Source organism: Lactuca saligna, chromosome 5, assembly GCF_052625555.1.
Source record: "Lactuca saligna cultivar CGN05327 chromosome 5, ASM5262555v1, whole genome shotgun sequence".
NCBI classification, from domain to species: Eukaryota; Viridiplantae; Streptophyta; class Magnoliopsida; order Asterales; family Asteraceae; genus Lactuca; species Lactuca saligna.
The window spans coordinates 161,924,291-161,931,287 of NC_136421.1; the positions used below are offsets into that span (position 1 = coordinate 161,924,291).

General features: G+C 33.9%; 1 long non-coding RNA gene across 1 annotated transcript; it reads left to right on the top strand.

Annotated features, from left to right (window-relative positions):
- Nucleotides 1–3,242: 3,242 nt before the first annotated feature.
- Nucleotides 3,243–4,482, top strand: LOC144998418 (uncharacterized). Its single transcript, XR_013660312.1, has 3 exons — nucleotides 3,243–3,354; nucleotides 3,840–4,266; nucleotides 4,357–4,482. It is a non-coding gene; the product is annotated as an uncharacterized LOC144998418 (long non-coding RNA).
- The last annotated feature ends 2,515 nt before the right edge of the window (nucleotides 4,483–6,997 follow it).

A 6,997-nucleotide genomic window follows, 5' to 3' on the forward strand; every position in this document is an offset into this window, starting at 1 on the left:
GAATGGTAGAAACTTTGAGGACTTATCCACTAGTGTACCCTGATCTTTGTGTTCAGTTGTTTGATGGGTCGGCTGCGACTGACATTCATGGTTAGGGGCCATCTTCTACACTTCCCCACCCTTCTAATGACTTGCTCGACATTAATTTAAGTGACGTCGATGGTATTAATGTAACTCACATGGAAAGTATGACTTCACCCGAAAGTCCAAATGAAGGAATCTCTAGTGTTTCTAAAAACAAAGGAGGTAAGGGAAAAGGAAAAACAGTAATCAACGCAAAGATTGTTAAAGTCGGTGATGAAATTAGCAAAGTTGCAAGAATGTTAGTGGAGAAACATAAAGAACACGATATGGCATAATGTATGGAAAAGTTGGTGAAAATGGAATGGGGAATATCTTATCCAAGATACCAAACGACTGTTTTGCTTTTTGGTGAATGTGCTGATCTTAGAAAAGTTTCGTTATTTCTTCCGATGGAGGCTTGTGAGATGTCGTTAAAGAATGTTGGATCAAAGTATGGCTTGATGTGATTGTTTTTTTAGGATTTTATGTGATGTGTGTCGTTATGGATTTAAAATGTTAAACTTTTTAGTATTTTGTTTGATGTGTGTTATGGGTTTAAAATGTTAAACTTTTTAGTATTTTGTTTGAGGTGTGTTATCGATTTAAAATGTTAAACTTTTTTAGGATTTCATTTGATGTGTGTTATGGATTTAAAATTTTAAACTTTTTTAGGATTTTATTTGACATTATTGTGTTTAAAATGTTGAATGTTATATGTTGTTTGACATTATGTTTTTAAAATGTTGACTTTTATATGTTGGTTGACAGGCGACTTATGGATATCGATGATGATATTGTGTATTTCATGTTGCTTTCTTGGTATTGGATGTTTTTAGCTTCAACAAGAATAGAAAGGATAAGCAACTTGAATTCGACATTGACCGGTCATGAATTTACGCACGAATTATTGCATGGATCTTCTTTACAATGTCATGAGTTGATGCATCTTTCATGGGAAGCATATGTACTACTATGCAACCATTTTAAACAAAAAAAATGGTTGCAAAGTAGTTGGACTATAACCGCTGAAGAAAAGTTAGCTATGTTTTTTACTAACTTTGAACACAATGAGCGGTTTAGAATGGTTAAACGCAAATCTAGACATTCAACATAAACAATTCATAGGTGTTTTCATGAGGTTCGAAATGCGATGATGAGTTTTGCAAGAGAAATTATTATGCCAACATCTTCTAGTGCAACCGCAAACACATCAGGACGACATAGAAGGTTGAAATAAATATTTTCGGCAGCGATAGGTGCGTTAGATGGAACTCTTGTACATGTAGTCGTGCCTGTTGATCAACAAACTCGTTATATGGGAAGAGGAAAAGGAAAATGTGAATGCTATCAAAATATTATTGGAATTTGTAATTTTGATATGTTATTCACGTTTGTATGGACCGGTTGGGAGGGCATAGCACATTATTCACAATATCTAAAAGAAGTTGTATTTAACCCAACTTTCAGCTTTCCGTTTCCTCCATCAGGTTTGTAATCTTTTTTTTTAAACTTTGATTATTAAATACATTATCTATTTTTCATATAACAATTGAAAATTTAACATTTATAGACAAATATTACCTTTGTGATGCCGCATACACTAACACTCGTGGATTTATGGCTCCCTACCGTAATACGAGGTATTGGTTATCCGATTTCTGAAGACAACGTGCATTAACCAAGGAGGAAAAGTTTAACCATGCTCACGCACAACTCAGAAATGTTATTGAGCGCACTTATGCAGTTTTGAAGGCGAGATTCCCAATCCTAAAGCAAATGGATCCTTATCCTTTTCCAATAAAAAGAGACATAGTGCTTGCTTGTTTTGCAGTCCATAATTTTATTAGGAAAGGTAATATCCGTGATAAATTATTTATGGACTTCGAAGAGTAAACTATGTTTACTATTGAAGAAGGTGGAGGAAGTGATGGTCAAAGCGTACATAACATTCAATGGAGTAACCAAGACAACGAATATATGGCTAATTTGCATAACCAAATTGCTAATCAATTACTTTAAATTTGTATGCTCACGATTATGATTAATTTGGATGTTGTATGAATTTTAATTTGTAACTTTTTTTATGTTTAATTTGGATTTTATATGAAGTTTTGTATTTTATTTATAATTATTTATAAATTCAGTATCATTCAGCACAATCATTCAGTCCAACCAATCAGTAACAAATAGTTTAGAAGAATAAAATTGTCATTTTCACCGTTAAGAGATAGACATTCAGACGTCTGACCAAACATCAAATTATCATTCAGATACAGATTCATACAGAGCCTCTACATCATCTAGACATCTGCATCATCCAAATATGAATAATTCAGATGCTATCAAACAACCCCTTAATCGTATATGAAAAAGAAAGAACTAACTGAAGCTTAATTTACATTTAGCTAATTAGTTGTTTTTTTAATACAATATATAAATAATTATACATTTATAATGGTTAATAATCAAATAATGAGTTATGAAAATATCTTTTAGTAACTATCTATCAATTTAAATATAAAAAATTAATTTATAGATATAAACTATAAAAATAGATATGAATTAAATAGTTTTTTGGTTTAACTAAAATCATTAAAATTTAACCAAACCGAAATCAAATAAGATATCATTTTTCGGTTAACCAAACCGAATTAACTAAATAACTAAATAATCCAAACCAAATAAACCAAACATCATTTAGATCAGTTCGGTTATCCAGTTTCGGTTTTTTATCACACACCTTCGATATAAAAAAAAGGACAATAACAATAAGTATAGATATAGATAACTTGGCCAATTTCCACTTAACCATTTTCAAACTTTTCCAAATCTCCAAAGGCAATTAACAACAATCTTTTATCTCCTTTGATTCTTTAAGAATTTGTTCTTTCAAAATATGATGCCATATATGCATCTTTTTTTCTTTATGCCTTCCGAGTTGTCACATGTAACAATGTGATAGTGGATTACCAAGTGTCAATGCTAGTGACATTTATGGACAACGTCCCAATTTATCTAGCTAGGCAATACAAGAAGCACATGATGTTTTGAGCCCACCATAAAAAATGAAGGACGTTCAAGAAAAAGGCATCTTAATGATGGAACTGAAATTAATAATTGACGATCAAGATAAGTAAGAAACATATGTAAGTAACGTGGACCCACGAAACCCACATTTTAAAACATAGAAATTCTTCTTATCTTGGATAATTGAAAGTTTTGTGGATTGAGAGGGACAGTGAAGCCGTGGATGAGAGACTAAAGTAAATAAGGTGGAGGAAAGTAAATAAGGTACTGTTCATAAGCTTCTCTATTTTAACATTTTATATTAATGACTCTTTCCAACATGCAAGCTAATGGTATTCGATCTCCAACCTTTTTATTTCCTATTTCTAATAATTTATTTACCGTTTTCTTGATTTTTAAAGATTTAACAATTACATTTCATTCGACTTATTGAAAAGCGTTTGGGAAGTTAAATTTGAATGATTTGGTCAAGGGTCAACATTCGTAGATTAATATGAGGTGTAAAAATATGAAGGACGAGAGAAAAATATTGTTGTTTTATACATAAACAATGGTATGTTTAATAGATAGTACAAAAAAAACTATTAATTACGATAAAACAAGAAATATCATACCTAGTGTATTTCCAAACCATTAATATACTACTTAAATTTCTTATACTACTTAAATTTCAGGGCCGACCCAATGGGTGTTCAAGGTGTGCTTAAGAATAGGGCTACTAAAATTTATGGCCCATTTTTTTGTTTCAGATTTTATATTAGAGTATTTTCAGCTTTTTGGTCATGTACGATGTATCAGAAGATAAAGGAAACGATGCAAGGGCAACGATAATTAGAAATTAGATGAGCGGGAATCATAAACGTTTGGGAAAAAGGAAACGATGCTTTGGTTCTTGATAATGATGATTACGATTTAGGCATCGGGAAGACAAGAATAAGTTGACGATGGCTAGCAGCAACAGTGTTCTACTCCACAATGCTCGATAATAAGAAGGATATAACTCAATCAAAGCATTCGGTTTATGCTTCTTTCTTCTTAATTCCTTGTTCATAAATCTTAAAAAATTAGTGAATCGGAATTTAGAGCCAGGCTTCAAAAATCTAAAGCAAACTGAAATCAGAACTGAGGTTTCAAATATCAGAATCTTGGATCAGGTCTAGGGACGAAAATCAAAAGGTCTTATACATTTTTTTTATCTATCTGGTATATTTCTGATGTTTAGAAGTATTTACTTATTCTTTCTAATTATTGTTTTCTTGAACTCAGAAAATTGAAGAAATAATCAGCCCACTGATCCAACTTTGAGTTTTAGAAGTTTTTGATTTAAGATTTTCTTGAAGTGTAAAAAATCAAAGGTATTGTACATTTTTTTTATCAATATGATAGACTCATACGTTTCTTATATTGTGTAGAAGTAAACTATGTTTTTTTTTTCATTCTTACTGTTTTATGTTGTCTGGAATTCATAAGAATTGATGGAACAATTTGTCCATTTTCAATCCAACTTTAAGGTTTAGAAGTTTCTAATTTTAGATACGTTTGCACTGTTGAAAGTTAGAAGGTAAGTTCTTGTTTTTCTTTTCTGATTATAACATTCTTATTTCATTTGTTTTTTTTTTTATAGTTTTTTGAGAGGACATAGGTGTTATAGTTTTCATTTGAGTTTCAATGATTAATAGAATGATGGTTGTTTTGGTGTAGAAGCAAATTTATTTTTTGTGTATTTATATTGAATGAAATGTTAACTTATATGGAGTATTTTGCAATAGATTATGAAAAAATTATAATTGGTTTCCTTAAATTTTAGGTTTTCTATGTTTCAGGGCCTATATTTTGTTAAATTGCATAGGGCCTTCGAAATCTCGGGGCCAACCCTGTTAAATTCCTATGGAACTTATGAATAGTGAAGTTTATGTCTTTCAGAATTTAACCACAAAAATTTTGGAGATTGACAAATTTGGTTCCTCGACTATTTTATAGGCTTTGCCAATTTTGATCCCTCAGTTTACTCCACCTCTATGACACTTGCCCTTCTTCAAGAAAACCACAGCCTTTCACTCTGCTGCTGTAACGTCCTATTTTCATAACAAAATTTTCATTTTTAATTAAAGTAAAACTTCATATTTACAAAATCCAAGTTAAGAATTGTTCCAAAATACATTTGCTTAAAAATCAAAATAATATAATAAACGTTGAATCTCCATGGTTGCTGACGAATGTATACAGTTACGCCTTCGCCTTCTCACAATCATCACTGAAAGCTAAAAAAACATTTAATGCATAAATGTAAGCCAGCTCTTTGTGAGATTCTCCAAAATACCACGCACCACAATATACATAGAATACATGCATACACATGAGCCTACAGTCTGTCTGGACCACCTCACAAGGCCTATAGGATGCCTGGACTGCTCATGAGCCTACAGTCCGACTGGCTTGCCTCGCAAGTCCTAAAGTCACCTGGACTACTTTCACTCTCAGCATACAGTTGGCCCATAATTGGTATACAACACACCGCTGGCCCGCCTGAGTATGTTGGCCTTCAACACAAGCAGGACCGCCTCAACCCACCCCACCTCGATATGTTGACATATGAAACAAACAAGCAATCAAGTAAACACATAAACATAAACAACTATCTACCCTAGTCTACTTGTCTGACAGCTCACTACCGCATACCAGACCCCATACAATACACTATGTCACTACTGGCAGATCTCTAAGGAATGCATAACCATATGTAACCAGGTGTGAGATAGGCATCCAAACAGTAGATCCTACTCTAGAGCTACAGCCAAACGAGGAACAGGCAAGAAAACATAGATCAAGAGTTTTCATGATATCCTATATGACTACCTACAACCCCTAGGGCACTCCATTAAATGATCACCATCCTACTGGTACTCAAACCGGTACACCGCTGCATAGTATAGTGAGGAAACTCACATGAATCAAAGACCCAAGGAAACACAACAACACGCCCACTCTCTACATTGACCGCTCTTGCGAACCAACTATCATCAAACCAAGGTGGAACCTGAATCAATACCCCAATTCCTTCAGGTTTGACCCAAGGTCAAATAGTCAAAAAAAAAGTCAACAGACAACAGGTCAACGACCCTTACATCGTGGCAAGATCTTGGCCGCATCGCGACCAACTAAGGACAAAGAAGTCGATCATCAGAGCACCACCACAACGTGGCAATCCCTTGTTCACGTCGTGTGTAACGCCCGTAGATCCGGGTTAGTCAATTTAGAGATGATAGGCATCAAAAATGACTTTTTGATGGAAGATTATTTCGAAAGATTAATCTTAACCAAGTTGTAGTATATGTCACAAGGTTTCCGTGCATATAAAGAACGTCAAAATCCGAGTTATAACGAAGAAGTTATGACATGTCGAAGTTTCGCGACAGAACCAGCACGACACGTGACCTAAATAGTGAATTTACGTTAGAGAGATATTTATCCAAAACAATCTAAATGAGAATTGAAGATCTCATCGATAGTAGTCCAACGATAAAAAGACAGACGAAAACGGAGTTCATATGAAGGAGTTATGAGTTTATAACGGAGTTTTCCTGTCCCGGCCTACTAAAAATAATATATAAGTAATATAATTATAATATATTAAAAATAAAGTCAAAATTATCCATTGGAGTCTAAACGAGAGTTGTAGAGCATAATCTCACCTTCGCGCCGATATAAAGAACATTGAAAACGGAGTTCGTATGCAAAAGTTATGAATTTCTGAAGTTTGGGGCGCGAAACCCCAAAACTGTCAGAGACCACGACGTGGCAAGTCTCCTGACACCTCCGGGAGTCCCCCAGATGCAACTTGCGATGACGCATGCAGTGATGACCAAGCCCACGACGTGGCAAAAGGTTCCACGACGTGGAAAAGGCC